Source organism: Megascapheus bottae, chromosome 7, assembly GCF_031878675.1.
Source record: "Megascapheus bottae isolate mThoBot1 chromosome 7, mThoBot2.hap1, whole genome shotgun sequence".
NCBI lineage: Eukaryota > Metazoa > Chordata > Mammalia > Rodentia > Geomyidae > Megascapheus > Megascapheus bottae.
In genome coordinates, this window is record NC_143515.1 from 61,966,187 (window position 1) to 61,986,536 (window position 20,350).

The window sequence follows — 20,350 nt, forward strand, 5'->3', positions numbered from 1 at the left end:
CATGACAAAAGCCATGGCTGGCACAAGACTTCAGATGTTGTGGTACAAAAAAGGACAGTGCTTCCACTGTCCATATACTTGCTCACTCTGGAGAAAACTAGCTAGCTTTGGGGCTGCCTTATGGGGAGACAAAATTAGTGGATTTAAATGGTACCTTTAGCCAACAGTCAGCCAAGAACCTACCTCAAATCATGAAGCTGGAAAATGGCCATAACTCCTCAGACTTTATTGTACTACACATTTAGTCGGTGGCTAAGTGAATTCATAAGGATCCACATAGAGATCTTGTAAGAAAATAAATATCTTCACTCCCCAAGATACTCTCAAACTTGCTGAACTTCACCTTGAGATTGTAGACCAATCATATATATTTACAGAATTAATAGGCTGGGCGTAGACATGTCTACCTAGAAACCTAATTATTTGGGAAGCAAAATTCAGAAAGATCATGACTTCATGGTTTCATGGTTCAAGGTCAGCCCAGACAAAACAACATCAACACCCCATTTCAACCAATAAATGTACCTGAAAAACAACTGAAACAAAAATAGTTGGGGGTATGGCTCAAGTGGTAAAACATCTGCCTAGTAAGTACAAGATCCCAAGTTAGAAATCCAGTACCACTTAAAAAAAAAAAGAGTGGAAAGCCTCCAAGTGCTATATTTCTAATACATAAAGGCTGCTTTGGAAAAGTTAACATTCTAGCCTGGTAATTAGAAGACAGTCAAAGAAATGAATTATTTGGGCCAAAATCTTAAAGTTCATAGCCAACTTGAAGTTTTGACCTGTTCCATTGACTATCAAACTAGTTTCACCCCACATTACCTTCTCTACTGGGTCTCCTCTAAGCTAAACATCATGGGAAATAGCATCAGAAAGGCATGTCTCGGTCTCCAAGAAGTTTCTTCCACTGAGCATGTGAATTAAAAGCAAAAGGGCTCTCTTTGTTCTTCCCACTGCACATACCTCTCCCATAAGCTGGAAGAATGAACCAAAGAACACATAGGAGTTGGGGGGCTGGGAGTTTGGCCTAGTGGTACAGTGCTTGCCTAGCATGCACAAAGATCTAGGTTCAATTCCTCGGTACCACATACATAGAAAAAGGCAGAAGTGGTGCTGTGGCTCAAGTTGCAGAGCTCTAATCTTAAGAAAGCCTAAAGACAATGCTAGGGCCCCGAGTTCAAAACCCAGGACTGGGGAGGAAAAAAAAAACAAATACATGGGGCTCCACTTCTTATAAGCAAATATGATCCATAGGCAGTTCCCAGTATGAGCAGACAAGCCTGGGCAGTTTCTTGTCACAAACCGCTGAACAGTAAAGTTACACCCTAGGGTAAGTAACCGGGCAGGCATCACTTAAAGACCTCAAAAGACTTCTTCAAGCAAATCCCAGCCACACTTGAAAAGAGGGCCTGTGGCTACCAGCCATGGATAGCCAACCACGCACTGCCTAGCACCAGTGTGGCCAACAGGCACACTGCCCCAGTTTGTGTCACCCTCCCTGCAAGGCCCCAGTCACCTTGCCATGGCCCTGGGCAAAGGATCCTTGGCAAAGCAACAATATACACCACCAGATGGGGAAATGACAAACTATTCCAACAATCTTTTTCAAAAGGAAAAAGAAAAAAAAAACACAGAGATTTCTGAGTTTGTTTTTTGTAGGCAGTTGGAAAAAAAATAATAAATCCAGTGCATACCAACACCTCTCCAAAAGGTTCCTAGCCAGGACTATGATGCCTGGTGTGAAGAATGCGAGTTTCCGGCAGAGGGAATGTGACACATCACTGAGTCAAAGGTGAGCCCAGCCCTGGCTGAAAACCCTTTGTCCACAGTGGGTTATGCTTTCACTGTGAAAGTTTAAAGTGAGCACAGTGAGGTCACCTCCATGAGTCATGTTCTGTCCACTTGCTGGGCTCCCTTTCTCAGCACTCCCAGGGCTTCCTTCAGGGAGGTCTTTGAAGAAGAGGAGCCTGTGAGTAACCCAGACAGATGGAGGGGGAAGGAAACACTGATGGATGCAAAAGAGAGACAGATGAGGAATAGAGAGACAAAATCAGAAAGTTTACCTTACTTACTCCTTATTGCTATCTACAACTGCTTTATGAGCAGAAATCTAGATGGTGTGTAGTACATAATAGTATATATAGCAGACACCTGTGCTAGAACCCTAAAACTAGAAAGCCTGAGGAGACTTTCAGCTCAGAACTTCCAATACGTGTGTGTGTGTGTGTGTGTGTGTGTGTGTTTACATGTACATACACAACCAAAAGTTTCCTCATTCTTGTCCCTCATTCCTCTACCTCAGAAAGTAGCAGAAAATCTGAGACAGGCAGTCTCACTGACCTATTGTCTCTTTAAAAGCCAACATTCCCTTCTGATTGAAAGAGATCTAGACATATATCCTGAGGAAATGACAAGAACGGATACTTGATCTGCAGAGGGTTGAGAACCAAGGGGTTACAGATAATTCCTAAGAGCAAGCAGAGGTAGTAGAATGCTTGTCTAGTAAGAAGGAGGCTTGTACTTCAGACCTCAGTACCAGAATGGATGAGTGAATGGATGTATGGAGGGACATAATTGCTACAAGAAAAAAAAAGATCTTTGTTTGAAAATGAAATTGTTCACCAATATAGACGGAATTATATTCCATAGTCCTTCTCCTTACCTTCCCCAATCATCTGTCTAAAGAAAGGTCTAGGCCTCTCCAATGAGATGCATAAGGAGGCATCCAGAGTTTGCTTATTTTCTGTGAACTCTGGTATAAATCGAATACGTAGCTCCAGTTCATTTATTCAACTGTGGACAAGAGCTATTTGAAAAGACAGTATCAAAATAATATCATTTGTAAAGGCTGCCAAATAAGAAAATCCCCATTGCTATGAAACAACAATTTCGTAAAGTAAACATTGCACATTTTTGTGATGCAGACCATTCTATCACTTTGCTTTTATAACCTACAAATATTTTTAAATGCCTGTGCTCACACACACAGACAAATCTGAAGTTAAAATCCAGTGCAGTCAACAGTACTTTCAATTTCTCCCCCTCCCCTTCTATGTCCCTCCTACATCAATCTCACACCTACACCCCTAAAATAATTAAGGCACAACCCCAATGACACCATCATTTACCCCCAGCCTTAAATTTTCTTCAGTATTAATTAGAAGCAACACACTACTAAAATCAAAATTAAACTTCCCTAAGTGTAATATCCTTACAGAGATGGAGAATTTAGACTGCAGTAAGTTCTAAGGAAACCATCCCTGTGTCTCTCCACATTTATTTAATTCCCTTCAACCTGCTCCAGCCACAATTGCAGATTCCCAAATTATCATGCTAAGTCTGTCACAGCATGCAAGCAAACTTGAATAATCCCTGTATTTAGCACTTGAATGGTAGAGGGGTAAAATATGTGGCAAAGAAATAGAGCGTGCAGTTTAAAATAGACCCATGCAGACCAGCAAAAGAGTAGTTGGGAAGAATTTTTCACATTGCTTGAACCAACACCTAGAAGAATTTCTCATATTCCAAAAGTCTTTTTCCTCTTTTCTTCCTTCTTTTCTTTCTTTAAAGAACTGAGTGGTAAGAGAAGAGGTGACTTTGTCCAAAAAGAAATGTACTTTGGGGTCAGGAGTTTGGCCTAGTGGTAGAGTGCTTTGCCTAGCATGCACGAAGACCCAGGTTCCATTCCTCAGTACCCCATATATAGAAAAAAGCCAGCAGTGATGCTGAGGCTCAAGTGGTAGAGCTCTAGCCTTGAGAAAGTCCAAGGACAGTGCTCAGGCCCTGAGCTCAAGCCCAGGACTGGCACAAAAAAAAAAAAAAAGAAATGTACTTTGTACCTGACTTATGTAACTTAACCCCTCTATATATCGCCTTCATAATAATAATAAAGAAAATTTTAAAGAACTGAATGCCAGATGTTTATGGATCACACCTGTAATACTAGCTATTCAGGAAGCTGAGATCTAAGGATCACAGATGAAAACCAGACCCACTGGAAAAATCCATGAGATTCATCTTCAAGTACACACCAAAAAGCTGGCAGGGGAGCTATGACTCAAGTGGTAGTGTCAGCCTTCAGAGAAAAAGCTTTGGGACAGGACCCAAGCCCTGCTATAACCTGAATACTGACGAAATAAATAAATAAATAAATAACCAGTTGCAAGACCAGTCAGCCTGTCAAAATGCTGGGGACAGTCTGTCTTCCTATGGTTAGCATGGAACTAAAGTCTAGATGGCCTTTGTCTGCTCTTAGAGATGCATTCTGAAAAATGCATGCCAGTTCTCTTAGTATGGTTGAAAAGCATTTATGCTCAAAAAGATCACCCTAGAGTTAGTGCAAGAAGTGCATTGTAATTATGTGATGAGTGGAAAATATTGTTCCTCTTGCATAGTCTTTGCCTTTGTACATTTGGTCTTTAAACATCCATCCACTTCTACCTCTGGAAGCCTAACCTAACCTAACCACAGGTTCTCTAAGCTGCAGATTAAGAGAAAGCATGTGTGGCTTTGTTGTTTTAGCCCAATATCTATTCTGTGTTTATATCTAGATTTTGTAACTGAGTCTGGACACTAGTCATGATTATAGCAGGCTTGAACCAAAAAAAGGAATGTCATTAAGGTGCTTGAAATTAGATCTCAAGGCTCATTTGGAGTTTCCATGTGCATTCTTCTGATTTATGAGTCTCATTGCTAGGGAAGGCTGAAATAGTTCTCTTCTTTCTTCTCAGTTAGTGGCTTCAAAGCTGTGTATGCTTGAGTACCCAAGCACATTAAAACTAATTTAAATCATCATGTTAAGCACCAGTGTGCTCAACAAACCAGAAAAAAACCAAGGAAACCAAATATAGGTTCATATTTTATACTCTATAGGACACAAAGTAGAAAAAAATCCGACCACAAAATGGTACTGCTTTTTACTGGCACCACTGATACTTCTTAAATGTTGTACGATCTGAAGTTGCCTTTCAGAAGTGAAATTCACATCATCCTTCCCCCGCTGCTCCTGAAACATGAATTAATAGTGATTGTTTGTTAAGATAAATTCATGCAGCACTGGTACTCACTAGACACTATATGGATAAAGAATTATACAACTTTGGGTATAAGAAGGAAAAACTAGGACAGAGCAAGGGAAGGGGTAACTTTGCCCAAAAAGAAATATAGTTTTTACCAGATTTCTATAACTATTACCAACTTTGTTCATCATCTTTATAATATTTTTTAAAAGCACATTCAAAAATAAGAAAAAGATAAGTCCAAGGAATGGTATATGAGCAGCTCTGAAATTATCCAGAGAAGTGCTTGTGTAAAGTCAGTTACAATTACCACATTGGCATGGCATATTTTCCATACTCAACTTACAGCATTGTCTGTTCTGACCATTTATGTCAGATTACTCATTTTTTTCTTTCAGTGGTAGCGGGAGCGGCCGGGGTCTTGCAAGTTCTGGGGCTTGAACTCAGGACTTCAGTCCTGTTCCAGTATACTTATCCTCAAGGCTAGTGCTCTACCATTAAAGCCATAGCTCCACTTCCTGATTTCTTTGGTGGCTAGTTGGGGAAAAAAAAGTCTCTCAGACTTTCCTGCCTGGGTTGGCTTTGAGCAATGAGCCTCAGGTCTCAGTCTTTTGAGTGGCTAAGAATACAGGCGTGAGTCACTACAGCTTGAGTTATATTATGCACTTTTCGAGCTTAAAAGTCAGCATGTTCTCTCCTATAGCTACTATATTGAACTGAGATTCTCAAAAATAAATGTCATGGGATTAGCACCAGTGAAACACAATTTCTAGCATCAAAGATATAACAAAACTTAACAGAAATGTCTGCTCTCTCAGAAAAGCTATATTAAAAGATGAAACTTAATAGTAGTTTTATGGGCTATCAACAAACAAGCCAAAAACAACCAACCTGAAATGCAATGTAAGAAGAAAAATTTGGGCATGGGAGTGTGGTCTAGTAGTAGAGTGCTCACTTAGCACAAAGCTCTGAGTTCGATTCCTTGGTACCACATACACAAAAAAAACCCTGGAAGTGGTCCTGTGGCTCAAGTGGTAGAGTGCTAGCCTGAGAAAGCCCAAGGATAGTGCCCAGGCCCTGAGTTCAAGCTCCAGGACTGGCAAAAAAAGAACAAGAAGAAGAAAAAGGAGGAGGAAGAGGAGGAAAAGTGGAGGAAGAGAAGGAGGAGGAGGAAGAGGAGGAGGGGGGGGGAAGGAGAAGGAGAAGAAAGAGAAGAAGGCAACAACGATGATGGCTGTATGTGACTGTATGACATGTTAATCATAACCTGATAAAGTTGTTTGTTCCAGAGGGATGGGGAGGAGGAAGAAGGAGGACATAAGTCTCTAAGCTCTGTATCTCCTTAGAGTTGGACTGGGGTTACAATATGGAAGCCACTGAACCCTTTGGTTCACTACTCATAAACATTACTATCAGAATCCAAGTGTGCCACATTCCACTGGGAATATTTTTTATTAATCACAGCATAGCTTGTCCCATCCCAATTAATATTACAGCACTACCGCAGACATCAGTCCCTTAACCATCCCTTCTCCCTGGAAGAGGAGTCTACCAACCTCTTCTCTCAACCCTGTCTCTCAATAGTTCAAGGAGAAACAGGAAAGCCCGGTACTCGTGTCTCACACATGTAATCCTAGCTACTCAACGATTCAAAATCAGCCCAGGTAGAAACTCCATGAGACTCCTAACTCCAACTAATCAGCAAGAAGCTACAGGTGTGGGTGTGGCTCACGTAACAGAGCAGCAGCCTTGAGCAAAAAACCTCAGAAAGCACCCAAGCCCTGAATCACAACCCTAGGAGCAGAAAAGGAAAGAGGGCAAAAGAAAGAAAGAGAGGGAGGGAGAAACAAAAAGGAGGGAGGGGAAGTGGGGCTATGGTTCAAGTGGTGGAGCACTAGCCTTGAGCTGAAGAGCTAAGGGACAGAGCCCAGGTTCAAAGTTCAAGCCCTATGACTGACGGGGGGGGGGGAGGAAGGGGGGGCAGGGGGAGGAGGAAGGGGAGGGAAGGAAGGAGGGGAATTTTCTATTCGATATGAGAATGGAGTTTCAAAATTACAAGTCACCTGAAAAGCGTGGAATCTGACCAATATGCCAGATTTTGTCACAGCAAAATTCTCAAACGATGCTTTGAACAAATAAAGCCATTTCTTATTCAAACCTCTTGAATAAACCAATTTGCCTGGCTATCAAAATTCCTTTTGCATTCTCCTATATTTTGGGTATACATTTTTGCATTCACTGAAAACAAGCAAAAAGTAAAATAAAATAATTGCCAAATAGAAAATCAAGTCCCTCATCACCCTGAAACATAATACTAGACATTTAACTATTGGTGATTTTTTTAAGTTTATTTCTCCCAGTTTTCAATCATTAGAATGTGGTTTCCTTTAGCTAATATTTTCCCAGTCCATCATGGGTAGACAACATTTAAACATGCTGAAGTAATCTAACTTAATCTTGGCTTCCATGAGCATCATTAAATGAGGTTCACAATTAAGAAGCAGGGAGGGACCTTACAAGGCTCTTCAAAGAACTGAGGCATCATAAACAAACCTTTCACCTAAAGTTTTCCAGATACCACAAATGTGTGTGGCTGGCAGTGGGAAAGCTGGGGTTGGAAAGATGTACTTCCCATAGCAGTGCTCAGATTCTCCGCCCTCCACTGGGCACCAGGAGGCTGCTGTGGCCCCAGTGGGGGCTTCAGGGCTCTGGACAGAACTACACTTGCACAGCTTGTCTACCTAAGGATGCCCACAGCACTCTTAAAGTCAGTCCCTGTAAAACTGGCCTGAAACCTGCAAGGCAGACTCTCAGTGGTGCACACACATCTGTTTAAAATTCAAACCGCTTGTGCAAACCATAGATCGGTATGCAAATAAAACTTTTAAAGAGACTGTATTCATTTAAAGAGGAAATGAAAAAATGTGCCTAGGTCTTCGGGTTCTACATTTCCTGGGGAGAGTGGCTGGGCCGTCTAGGATTTAGAGGGTGGTTTAAGCTGAGCAGACTGACATGGGAGTAGAAACCGGCTTTTGATCACGATTCAACAGTACCTCGTGGCCCTGCGCACACCACGCAGGAGGCCAGCCCTGCAAGCCCACAGCCGTTGTGCACACATTACACAACTTGGCAACATAAGATCTGAGAAGCCAAGAGTGTCCCAGAGGGGAACTGAGCCAATCAGAAAGAAAATCTTAACTCTGAATGGTGCTGGGGCGATGCAAATACATGAATAGATACATCTAGAGAACTCTCATTCTTGGTTGGGCGGAGCCAGTGGGACAGGAATGAGTCTCCATCCCAGCTCCCTCAGTGACAACATGAAGCAGTTTCCACAGCTTTCCTCATGTGCTCCACTCTCATATAGTAACCAATGACCATGGTTGTCTCCTAGCAGGGCAAAGCCAATCAAGAGGTCTTGATTCAAACCTGAAACTGAACCCAAGTGTTCTGATCCCAATGTCAGGATTTTCACCCTTGACAGAGCTGTGGCCGCTCATCTCACTGTCATACTCAGGTGGCAATATGGGTCCCCAGGGATCCCTAACCTGTTCTGAGTGGCTGTCAAGAAACAGAGTGGAATTTCCCTTTCCCTCTACATGGAGAATGTAGAGGAAAACTCAAGAGATTCCAGGACCCAGAGGCACACACAGGCTTATGTGTGTTAGCTACCAAAAAATATTCAGGCCAGTTCATCGTTATGTAGTCTTCAGAAATGTGTGTGTGTGTGTGTGTGTGTGTGTGTAAGAGAGAAAGAGACGGGGAGAGGGGGAGAGAGAGAGAGAGAGAGAGAGAGAGAGAGAGAGAGAGAGAGAGAGAGAGAGAGAGAGAGAGAGGGGGGGGGGGAGGAGGGAGAGAGAAAGAGAGAAACAGAGGGAGAGAGAAGGGGAGGTGGAGGAGGAGGTGACATTCTACTACTTGAGCCACAGCTCTACTTCCCAGATATTTGTATCATGAGAGCAAGAAGACTAGGTGTAACTACAAGTCATATATAACAGATACTAATAAGTTATGCCCATTACATGATGAAATAACATGTCCAATGTAAAGAGTTCAGTAAGTTATATTCAACAACTCCACCTGTTCTCATGCTTTGTACGGTGCCCATCATAAATTCCAAAATCATCAGTGTGACCCACATAATCCTTCCATTAGGCAGCACTGCTGTACAGTTCAGGAGCAGAAGAGCTTGCTAATAGAAATGGCACCATGGTGGCCTGAGCAGCAGCTCCTCAGGAATTTCCACCTTCCCTCTAGGCTGCAGCAGGACACAGTCTTCTCCGTGCCAGCTTAGCTCAAGTATTGTCGGCCAGCCATGCTCAGACAAGCAGGATTCTCACTAATTCCCACCTCTGCTTCTACCCCTCCTCCCCCACCAGCACTGCTGCCCCACTCCAGTGCAGGAAAGGTAAGAAACCCTTCAGCCCTGCCCAGACCAAGACAATTGTCTCCAGAGCTCTTGGCAGGTTTCCTTCCATAGCCCAATGGCCTCTACCTGTCTGGATTTTGTACTGTATTTGTATTCATGTCCACTACAGATTTATGGATTATATAATGCTCAACTGTGTTTGTATCACAAAATGTAACACAAGATATACACTTGATAAAACAGAGCAGAAAACTAAATTAAGAATTTGCAAAATAATTTAACTTTACTCTGTGTGTGTGTGTGTGTGTGTGTGTGTGTGTGTGTGTGTGTGTGTGTACGCGCGCGCGCCAGTACTGGAGTTTGAACTCTTGAAATCAGAGTCTCATGCTCTCCCTTGCTTTTTTGACTCATGGCTGCTGCTCTACCACTTGGAGCCACAACTCCACTTCCAGCTTTTTGCTGGTTAATTGAAGATAAGGGTCTGAAGGATTGTCTTCTCAGGCTGGCTCCCAACCTTGATCCGCAGATAGTAGCCTCCTAAGTAGCTAGGACTGCAGATGTGAGCCTTTGGTATCTGGCTCCTCTAATCCTTTTTCAGTTCTCACCACAATACGTGTCTCACTGGCTGCCCCATGGTTGAATTTATTTCATTACTTTTTCAAAAAAAAATTTTCACTTACCATTTTATGATGCACATATTTAAAGGTCTTAATTTGAAACTAGTAAGTACTGAGTTTTAAGGCAGAGAGAGAGAGAGAGAGAGAGAGAGAGAGAGAGAGAGAGAGAGAGAGAGGAAGAGAGAGAGAGAAAGGGAGAGAGAGAGAGAGGAAGAGAGAGAGAGGAAGAGAGAGCTTACACACAGAAGCAAATGGAAGAAAGGTACTCATAAAGTCTTAACACTTGAGATTCAAATACAGTAAGTGCTCCAAGACATTTTTGCTGAAGTTAGTAACTTTCCATTTTCTCTAAGGTCACTAGGTTGGCCTCTCAAATTACTTAAAAAATGTCATATTTCAACAAATGTTTCTATTAGGTTTAAAACTATTTGTTTGAAAGACTTTAGTCTGTTTCCAAATTTTTTAAGTATGTAAATATAAGTTTTTACATACATAATTACTGTTTTCCACAATGAAAATCACATAAATGGAAGTATACTTCTTTTGTTGTTGGTTTTAGGGCCTAAACGCAGGGTCTGCGCACTGTCCCAGAGCTCTTTTTGCTCCAGACTAGCACTCTACCTCTTTGAGCTTCTCTTCCATTTTCCTGGTGGTTAAGTATACTTATTTTAATACTTCTTTTACTTTTTTTCTCTGTAGCATAGTGTTTATGGAATTTTAAGCAAATTTTATAATTATGATTCTGCACAGCCTTCCTGCTCTGGTGATAGTTAAACATATCTGATAAGACTTAAAAAACAAATACATGGAGCCGGGAGTTTGGCCTAGTGGTAATGTGCTTGTCTAGCATGCACAAAGACCCGGGCTCAATTCCTCGGTACCACATACATAGAAAAAAAACAGAAGTGGTGCTGAGGCTCAAGTGGTAGAGCTCTAGCCTTGAGAAAGTCCAAGGACAGTGCTCAGGCCCTGAGCTCAAGCCCAGGACTGGCAAAGGAAAAATACATGGGAAGTGGAACTGTGGCTTAAATGATAGATTACTAGTCCAGACTGAAAAAAACAATCAAGAGTACAAGTTATGAGTTCAAAACTCAGTACTGGCACAAAAACATACACACACACATGCACACACACACAAAGCAAAAAAAAAGTCATGTGTCCTTTCAATGTTGAATATAGTATATTCTACATAAGTTCTTATATGAAATAGTGTTATATATTATATTAATATATAAATGTAGTGTTATATATTATATTAATATATAAATGATAATGCAATATCATTATATCATATTAGATTATAATTATATATTATATATAATTTATGTATTATATAATATATTTATATAATTATATATTATATATAATTTTGTGTAATATAAAACATGACCAATTCTGAAATGCCTGTCTTTTGCAAGAAAATTGTAATCCTTGTTCAATAACTCCTTTAAGGAATTCATTCTACTTAGCATCTGTCATATAAAACATTATTAGGATCTGGGTACAAAGGCTCACACCTGTAATCCTAGCTACTCAAGAGGCTGAGAGCTGAGGATCGTGGTTCAAAGCTAGCCCAGGCATTAAAGTCCATGAGACTTTTATCTCCAATTAACCTCCAGAAAACCAGAAGTGGTGCTGTGGCTCAAGGGGTAGGGCAGTAGCCTTGAGCTGAAGAGCTCAGGGACAGCGCCCAGGCCCAGAGTTCAAGTCCCATGACCGACAAAACGAAAAGAAATAAAAAATTATTAGGATGACTCTAACTTATTACTAAACACTGTAAGATTTCTTGGCTACATAAGACCCTATCATCTGTAAGTCTACTGATTCTGGTAAAGATAAACCTACCTGAACAGAGCCAGTCTCCTCCTCCCCGCTGCCACCCCTGCACCAGTCAGGAGACCATGTCCCTCAGGCTAAGGAACCTGGACCACATGTCGTCACCATCCACAAATTTACTCCTATGCTCAGACAAATGGTTTTTCTCTTCCATCTCAGTGGACTGTCTTACATTCCCTGAGAGAATCAGAACCTTCCCTGACACAGTGTTGCCATTAAATATGGACACATTCTCCCCAGGAAAAATCAAGAGAATTTTTTCACAGCCCTCTCAGAATCCATGGATGGTTGGAGATGGTTCTGTTTCTCCTTCCACAACTTAGCAAATACTTGCAACAAGAATGGGTTCAAAAAGAATGGGTTCAATCATGTTCACACTGGGACCTGGATATTGATGTGCCATTGCTGTTGTGCGAGTGTCACAGCCCCTGGGGATTGTGGGTCTCCTGATGACAGAGAAGAGCAGTAGAACTACTCTCCATAAAAACACTTGAATACTCAGAACTGTGCACAGTCAGAAGCACTGAAGACCTATTACCTTATAGGAAGACTGGGGCTGTGCTTTCTTGTTTGTTCCCTTAAATGCATAGGGCTTCAAAATGAACAGAAAGGAAAAAAGGGAGAGCTTTGGTCTTACACAGATCTTCCCTCAGCTGTTTTTATATAGCCAGTCAATTTATTTTTTCCTCTTAAGAAATATCAGTTTAAGGTTCTTTTGGGAGAAATCTACCAACAACAGGAGGGAGGGCTAACAAAGTGGGTGAGGATGAATATGATTGAAGTCACTGATGCAAACTGAACAAGGAAACCTCTTGAAATGATTTAAGAGAAGCAGGATAAGCAAGAGTGACAGTGAGGATGAGTTTGAGCTGAACCATTTATGTAATACACGACACAATGAAATCTCCATTAAACAAAAAGAAAAGGAGAGAGAAAGAGACAGATGAAAAGAAGGAAGGAAGGAAGGAAGGAAGGAAGGAAGGAAGGAAGGAAGGAAGGAAGGAAGGAAGGAAGGAAGGAAGGAAGGGAGGGAGGGAGGAAGGAAGGGAGGGAGACAGGGAAGGAGGGAGAGAGAGAATCAGTTTAGGTACAGGAAGGTTGTGGTTTAAGACCAGCATGGACCAAAATATTTAGCAAGACTTTATCTCAAGAAAAAAACAAAATGGATAACAAGGTAAGATACTGTAACAATATGGGATAACTTCTGGTACATTGTATATATGTTTATTTGTTTATTTGAAATAGGATAGGAAAGAAGGGAAAACAAGATGAGGGGAACAGGTGGGGGGAGGGAAATGGGGACAAAAATATGAGAAGGGGTATCAATGTTTGTGAAGAAATGTACCTTCTATCTGGTGAATATAATGTAACCAGTCTATTAATTACAACTTAAAACATTAAAAAAAAAAACCTTAAAACAAGGGCCAGTAGTTTGGCCTAGTGGTAAAGTGCTTGCCTAACATGCACAAAGACCTGGGTTCAATTCCTCGGTACCACATACATAGAAAAAAGCTGGAAATGGTGCGAAGGCCCAGGTGGCAGAGCTCTAATCTTGAGAAAGTTCAATGACAGTACTCAGGCCCTGAGCTCTAGCCCAGGACTGCCCCCCCCAAAAAAAAAAACTTAAAACAGGACACTTGCAGCTGGCAAGAATAATGTGGTTTTCTCTTAAAGAATGAGCAGTTGTCAGCCCTTTGATGCTGGGACTTTGAGACCTGTGGCTTTGCTTTAATGGGATGAAAACATGAGAAGGATTATCAAGGTTTGAGCAGTAATGTACCCACTACCTTATGAATGTAACTGTAACCCCTCTGTACATTACCCCAACAATAAAATACAATAAAAGAAAAAAAACAAAAACCGGTGAACATGATGTTACATACCTGTGGTCCCAGCTACACAGTGGGTAGAAGTAGGAAGAATATGGTTCAAGGCTCAGTACATTAAAAAGCAAACTGAAAAGCCTTTCAGTATACTGAAAAGAAAATGGACTGCGGTTGTACTTTCAGTGACAGCACAAAACCCTGAGTCTAATCCTTAATATCCCCCCCCCAAAAAAAGCTATAATTCATGTTTAACAACTTCTTTAAGGAATTCATCCTAATTAGCATCTGTCATAACAGAACATTAAATACCTGTCACAAATTAAGGCACAATTATCTTTCTTAAAAGCATCCAGTATCTTTTCAGCTTACTCTAGTATTACAAACTAACATGACCATTCCTATATCAAGACTTCCTATTGATCTTGCCTCACTCCATTCTGAGCTGTGAAAGATGAGTTTTCCTAAGCTTCACAGCATTTCTTCTGGCTGCTTACATCATCATAGTAAACCAGTCCTTTGCACTTCTAACCCTTCCAAGCTTCCATAGGCAACTAATGGATGCCCTGTTTTCCTTTAGAAACCAGAGATCAAAGTCTTTCCTGGGTTTTCTGGTTCTTATTTCTCTCCCTCTTTCCCATCTTCTTATCCCAACACCACATGGGAAAAGGGATTACATTAGGCACTCACTGTCTGCACCACTCAGTCCCCAGTCAGGATCAAAGTGCCTCCTAGTTGCCCTTGGCAACCACTCTTCAAGCATCTTCTTCGAATCACTTCATAAACTTTTTTTTATAACAAATGCACTGAAAATCTAATTAACAAGTTCCTGAAAAGGAGGTTCTGCTAAAAGCCAGTAAATGGCCCAATTAAAGACATGCACCAATGATCCAAACAAATGTTTCATTGAGGAGATACCCAGATGGAAAGAACACATGTGAGAAAGATTGGGGAAACACTCACATTGAAAGCACAGTAGGCTCCTACTATACATCTATTGGAACGGCACAAAATTAAAACAGACAATCCTAAATAATGGTAGTAAAGCTATGGAGCAGGAAGAACCCTCACAATCTGCTGATAAGAAAAGAAAATGGAACTGTTTGACAGCATCTTATAAAACTGAGTACATTTACATAAAACCCTGAGCCACTTAGCCAGATCAAATGGATGTACCAGATGTCCATTCTTATCACCACAGTATTTGATTGCCTTATAAAATTATCTGTGTGAATAAAGAAGGGAAGGGAAACTAAGGCTTGCAGTAAACTGGGCTCTTTAAGGGAACCCGCTTCTGTCTTAATTGTTCATTTATTTGCTAGTACAACCTTGATGCACAGTAGGGGGTATTCACTGAGAGTATGCAGAATGGATAAAAGAATGAATGATACTTACGAGGTGTTCCATTCTGGATCAGGCACTAGAAACAAGAAAGATGTTCTGTATTTTCAGAGTCTTCAAGCTAGAGAAACAATCTCCACTCACCAGAAACTCTGAGCACCACAAGATCCCTAAGTAACAAATCTCTAAGTATACTGCTGTCATACTGGCACATTACTTGGCTTTTCTAGAGCTATTTTCCTAATCTTTAAGAAAGGAAGAGATTAACAGCAGGACTGCCATGAGGAGGGGAGGTCATCCATTGGTAGGTATCCCTGAAGTGCTTCCACTTTAAAACTGGCAAACACCTTCCATAGGAGATGATAGACTCATTGTCCTGAGGCCACAATCACCTTGGTCCCTCCCTCCAAGCAGCAGTGTTCAAGGAATGACCCCAGGACAGTAGATACAATGTCCAGAAGCTGATCTGTCCTGATTGTTCTATGCTTGCGCTAGACAGTAGTTCAATAATCTGAATACCACCATCAAGATCATGTTGACAAAATGCCTGACTCTTTACAGACATTGTCCAGTGAATATGGGCTATGTTGAGGTGAGTTCAGGGGAGATTTTTGAGTTGAATTATGCTTACAGTTCTCAAGGGATATTTAGTAGGAGGAGGTAAAGAATACCAAGTATGGAGTGGGCAAAGAGTCCAGGGAGCTTGGCACAGCTGGACCTGTGCTGGAGAGTAGTGAAGACATGGAGAAGTAGGTAGCAAATAGGCCCATCTTGTAGAAGGCCTTGAGATGAGTCGGGATGGAGCAGGAAGGGTACATCTGGCTTCTTGAAACTCCCAGATCACCTGCAGCAAAGTTACCATTATTTATCACAATGATACATTCGAGGTACGTATATGCCAAGTGTCCACTGAACTTGACTACCCTAACAGCAAAGAATCACAGGTGTTGGAAGTCAGCTCTCTCTGGAGCTAGAATATCCAGTCCCCAATGCTTAAAACATCTGGATCCATCCTTGTGCCCCAGTAATTCCTCTTCACTGAGCAGCAACCCCCTCCTGCAAGTCTCATTTAATACCAATCATTAACTCCCAGAATCAGTACCCAAGCTCTCAAACCCAATGCTTATCTTTCATGTAATCCATGTCATATGGGCCCCATGCCAAGTGATGGATTTCTCTGGATTCTACTTACTTGGTCTTTGCCAAGCATTCTTGGGCATCAAAGCCTTTCTCTCTAGACTTCATTCACATGGCCTTTCTTTGATTCCATCTCACACTTAATGTCTCTACACTTGCTCTGCCTCTTCACCATGTTTTCAGTGCTAGTGTGCATCACACCAAGAGCCAAGCCTCCATCATCTAAAACCTCAATGCTAAACAACCATTATCAGAGCTTTCCCTTGCCCAGAACTTGCCTTTCCAAACCCATTATCACTCCATGGTTGACCATAATTTAATAAACTGATGGTTATCAAATTACAACTCACATTCCAGAAAAATAAATCATGGAAGCTATAAATTTTAATTGCATTTATTTCCTCGACTGCCTATGATTATGCTATCATCACCCTCCACAAACATTACCCATAATCTCTCAATGAGTTAGACAAGTCTAAGATTAGAATTGGTGAACTAAAAATATATTCCATTTCAACATTGGTTACAGGTGTTTTACTGATATGTCTGGTCAAATCCGTCAGGCTGCCAATTGACAGGTGAACATTACAAGAGATGATTCTAGATCCTAAAATGAAACATTAACAACTACAAATAAATTAAACACTGAAGCTAAGATGCACCCTCCAAAGAGATACAATATCATTTGTATTTACACTCTACAGACACCAGAATCAATGCAGGAATATTCATAGCTTTCGTTATGGAGATGTCTTCTCCCCAGAAGAATGATTGTGTTTTTTTTCTCATTGAATGTGACTAGATTTAAAGCAACAAAAAGTATCTTTCCCCTTTTCCCGCTTCCAAATTATTATCCCTCTCCCAGAGTAATGAACAAAACTTTCATTTTTTCCCTCATCAAACCCTCAAAGGGAAGAGTGGATTATGACACACAAAGACTAACTTAATCTCAGAGCACACTAATGACTACTGGACAAAGAAGTCCATGCTTGTGAGAACAGGAGACTGCGCATAATGCAGAGTAAGGACACAAGGTTTAGCAGCTAGGCTGGGAACAGAAGCCCAGGGACAGACAGAGGAGAAGCTTCCCAGAAATCTCCTGGGTTCTCTGTCACTTGGTTGAATGACACCCTTCCCCGCCATGCCTTTGCAGGTTTTCATTAATATTCCCAATGACACAGTGATAAGGAAAAGAAAGTCTGAATTTCTCCAAAGACCCAGAGTCTAGTTATTCAACTTGCTATGAGTTTCTTGAAGCAGGAGAACATTATGGTATACTTTCCAAACCTCTTCTATTTCTGAGAAATAAAACTCTTTACAGTAAATTATCTAAGATCTCTACTTCTGACTAAACAGGGGATTAAATGTCCCAGAGAAAATCTGCCAGGGTAAAACAACTAAGATTGCTGGATAAACTACAGCTGAGCTGAAGAGAGAGTAAGAGGCTCAAAAGCTAGAACCACCAGCCAGCATGAATCCAGGGAAATGAGCTGGCAGCACACAACGGATTTTCACTAGAGGGACCCCTGCCATCTCTGGACACTTAGATTACAAGCTTTAATGTGCTATGCAGACTGGGATGGGGGAGGGGAGGATGGTTCTTACAAAAAATAAAGGATTAGACCAGAGATTCTCATATCAAGTTTTCAATGGTGAACCATTGCTGTGACAGAACCTGAGAAGTTGTGCCCAGCTTCATATGGGCACTGAGTAAACATGAACTCTAGCAACAACATAACTCAAGTGACTGTCCTGGTTATGAGGGAGTCCTTTGTGCTGACTTAGCTTTCGAACAAAAACTACCTGAATGACCACAATTCAATGAAAAATGAGACTAAGTGGGTAGAACTTCCCAGTCCAGAAATTTCAAATGCTCTCTGATGACTAGATAAGGGAAAGTAATGGGAACAGAGGAAAGAGTGATCAGAGAATGTTATACACACACACACACACACACACACACACACACACACACACACCACTGTTTTTAATGGGAAAAAACCTGCATGCTAGTAATATGTTAATTTTTAAATGAAACCAATTAGGAGAAAAATTCTAAAACTAAATAAATACAGCTAGATCTTAAGGAATTCTAGAGATGAAATTCCAACAAATACTTGCCGTCAGAAATCCCAAAATCAAACAAGAAACAATCAGAATTAGCAGAAAGAAAGAAAGAAAGAAAGAAAGAAAGAAAGAAAGAAAGAAAGAAGGAAAGAAAGAAAAACAAAGACAGAAAGAAAGACAGAAAGGAAGAGAGAGCGAGCAGAATCCATTTAGGAACTGGTGACTAGGCTGCTTTATAAGATACAGAACATAAATTTTGTAAGTATAAGTTTAAGTAGATGTTAAAAGTATGATTAATGAGGTATGAGAAAGGAACAGATGCAAAAAATAAATATCATTTATTTAAGAAATTCAAAGGCTGACCACAGCAATAGCAGGACTGAGCAGAGAAGGAGCAATCTAGAAGAAACTGGCCTGAGCACAGTGAATGGAGGCAGAAGAAATACGAGAGAGATTAAAAGCCATTGAGAGAAGAAAGAAGGTATGAAGGCCGTCTAATCACACTTCCAAAAGGAAAGAGTTAGGAAGTGTCATAGTCCAAGAAAAATATGACTAAGAATTTTCCAAAAGCATAAAACATATGAATCCTCACATCAGAGTCCAATAAAGCCTTAGCAGGATTAAAAAAAAAAAAAGTAAGGGTAAAGAAGAGATTGCCTTAACAAAACAAGAATGAGACTAACAGTTAACTTAAGGGAAAAATAAGGAAAACTAGTTGATTTGTCACTAGAAGAACAAGAAAAGCCAGAAGACAGCATAATAACAGCTCCAAAATATTTCGGGGTGGTGGGGGAGGATGGGATAACAAGCTACAATTGTATACTCAGGAAACTTCAGTGAAATGTCACTAAAGTGCAAGTAGGAAGAATAAACAAAGGAAAATGTAAATGCATGACAAAATTCCAAAAAGCACTGACTATGTAATAGCAACTTTGTATAAGGAGAATTTTTTTTTTTTTTTTTTTTTTTTGCCAGTCCTGGGCTTGAGCTCAGGGCCTGAGCCCTGTCCTTGGACTTTCTCAAGGCTAGAGCTCTTCCACTTGAGCCTCAGCACCACTTCCGGCTTTTTCTAAATATGTGGTACCAAGGAATCAAACCCGGTCTTCGTGCATGCTAGGCAAGCACTCTACCACTAGGCCAAACTCCTGGCCCAAGGAGAATTTTTTTAAGTGCAAAAAAAAAAAAAATAGGAGCATAAGCAGGGTGTGGTGGCTCACACCTGTAATCCTAATCCTAGCTACTCAGTAGGCTGAGATCTGAGGATCACTGTTCAAAGCCAGCCTAGGCACTAAAGAACGTGAGACTCTTATCTTCAATCTACCCCTAGAAAACATGGGGCTGAGACTCAAGGGGTAGGGCCATAGCCTTGAGCTGAAAAGCTCAGGGACAGTGCCCAGGCCCAGAGTTCAAGCCCTACCATCCCCTCCCCCCAAAAAAAGACACTAACACTGAATCTGGTCAGAATCCAAGAATCTTAAGTCCTTGTTGGGTCTGAGGTAAAAATATAGAATAATGTTTGCCTGTGTCAATTTAAACATATGTGTTAAATTTCTGAGACAATCACTCAGAGTCTAGACAAAGCATGTAATCTCAAGGCATTGGTAAAGACGAAAGGAGAAATAAAGAGAGAGAAGAAAATCTACAAAGGAAACAGAGAAAAAAGTCCAAAAACAAAGAAAAGAGAAGGGCACGCAGGAGAAAAGAAGGGCACTATGTACAAATAAAATAACCATGAGAATAAAATTTCTTATGGCAAAACTTCCAGTTTTATTATTGAATACCATTCAATATTATACCAATTTTTTTCTTTTTTAATTTACTTATTGTTATTAAGTGATGTACAGAGAGGTTACAGTTATCTAGGTCAGAAAATGATTACATTTATTTTTGAAGCCTGTCACCTCTTCGCTTGTTTTCTCCCAGTTTTTTCCCTCCTGACCACCACAAGTTGTAGTCCATTTTCAACATACTGTGTAGTGTCACTACTGCATTTGTTTGCCCTTTATCCCTCCATTTCTATGCTCCTCCTTACCCTCCCCAAAGCAGATAAACTTGTATATAAGACAAAGTGTAATTTTTTGTCTTTTATCATCTATTTCATTTACTTGTAAATGTAAAGGCACATTCTAATTTCTACAA

General features: G+C 40.8%; 1 protein-coding gene across 6 annotated transcripts in view; it reads right to left on the minus strand.

Moving 5' to 3' along the window:
* The window catches only part of Ltbp1 (latent transforming growth factor beta binding protein 1), a 367,263-nt gene that overhangs the window by 284,790 nt on the left and 62,123 nt on the right, over positions 1–20,350 (minus strand). The gene's annotated exons all lie outside the window — the stretch shown is intronic.